At 52.7% G+C, this 1448-nt stretch overlaps 1 protein-coding gene across 1 annotated transcript in view; it reads left to right on the top strand.

The window, feature by feature from the left end:
• The window catches only part of ASXL2 (ASXL transcriptional regulator 2), a 43033-nt gene that overhangs the window by 16754 nt on the left and 24831 nt on the right, over window positions 1–1448 (top strand). The window lies entirely within an intron of this gene.

The following is a 1448-nucleotide window of genomic DNA, read 5'->3' as shown; positions in this document are numbered from 1 at the left end:
AAATTGCTTATAATTTACCTGATTATTATAATTGCTTAATCTTGCTCTCAGGCAAAGATGTGGGAGTAGGAATAAGCGTTCTTTATGAGGAAAGAATATCAAAATACAATGAAAAATGCAGTGATACAGAACAGCACTGCCGGAGTCAGAACACTCCCTGACACTGTCCTAGTTGAGATGGGGACAGCACAAAGCAGCACACTCCATTTGCAGAAGGCTTCAAACTGTTTTTATTACAGCATGCATGCTTTTTAAACATTCTTACAAAACTCCTGAGTTTATACTTTACTCCTTGGTCTCAAGAAACAAACAGAGTGCTCATTGGAGCAGAGAATTGCAGGTTTCTCTTATTTATCCTTCTTCCTTTCTTGGTTTCTACGTCAGTGACCTTGGTAGAGAATTCTTTCAGGGGTAAATATGGATCCTCTTACCAAACTTCTCTCACAAAAGTTGCTGTAAAACCTCCTCCACATGACACCTGTGGGTCAGGGGGTGGCACAGCCCCATCCCATGGGGGCTCAGCCCTCCTGCAGTGCCAGCTGTGCTGCTGCTGGCGCAGGGATCCTGCACAAGGGGGGAGTTTTCCTCTGCAGCTCCAGGAAACAGGGACAGGCCAAGGGGAAATGGCCTCAGGCTGGGCCAGGGCAGGCTCAGGGTGGACACCAGGAGGAATTTCTGCATGGAAAGGGTGCTCAGGCCTTGGCAGGGGCTGCCCAGGGAGGGTTGCAGTGCCCATCCCTGCAGGTGTCACCTGGATGGGGCACTGAGTGCCCTGGGCTGGGGACAAGGTGGGCATTGGGCACAGCGGGCACTGGATGGGCTGGAGGGATTTTCCAGCCTCAGGGACTCTGGGATTTCTGGCATTTCTCCTGCCCTGGCCGCTCAGAGCAGCTTTGTCCCTCGCCTGCAGTGACCCTCCCAGCCCATCCTTCCCCTCTGAAGGATTCTGAGCAATAATAACCCAGTTTTATTTGAAACTCTTCCTTTGGCTCTCTTCCATTCCATGTTTGCAGTGATGTCATTCCCTGTGGTTCCTGCTCAGAATTCCTCAGAGCTCTGAGGAGCTCTCCTGAAGAGCTGAAGATTTCAGCCGGGCTCCTTGGCAAGAATTTCCTTCCAGTCAGATTTCCTTGTGTTTCCATCATTTGTGGCAAATGAAACCCTTCAAAGTGAAGGACAGGGATTAATGCTCCACACATCTGTGCCCTCACTGACAAGCTGGGCACACTCCCTGTGCCCTCTGGGTCCCAGCACAGCAGTTCAGAGAGTCGTGGCATGGGTTGGGAGCTCAGAGCCCACCCAGTGCCACCCCTGCCATGGCAGGGACACCTCAAACTGTCCCAGGGTGCTCCAACCCCAGTGTCCAGCCTGGCCTTGGGTGCTGCTGCCAGGGATCCAGGGTGGGCACCCTGTGCCAGGGCCTGCCCACCCTGCCAGGGCACAATTCC

This window comes from Geospiza fortis, unplaced genomic scaffold (genome assembly GCF_000277835.1).
Source record: "Geospiza fortis unplaced genomic scaffold, GeoFor_1.0 scaffold150, whole genome shotgun sequence".
Taxonomy (NCBI): domain Eukaryota; kingdom Metazoa; phylum Chordata; class Aves; order Passeriformes; family Thraupidae; genus Geospiza; species Geospiza fortis.
This window is presented reverse-complemented; position numbering and strand designations above follow the sequence as displayed.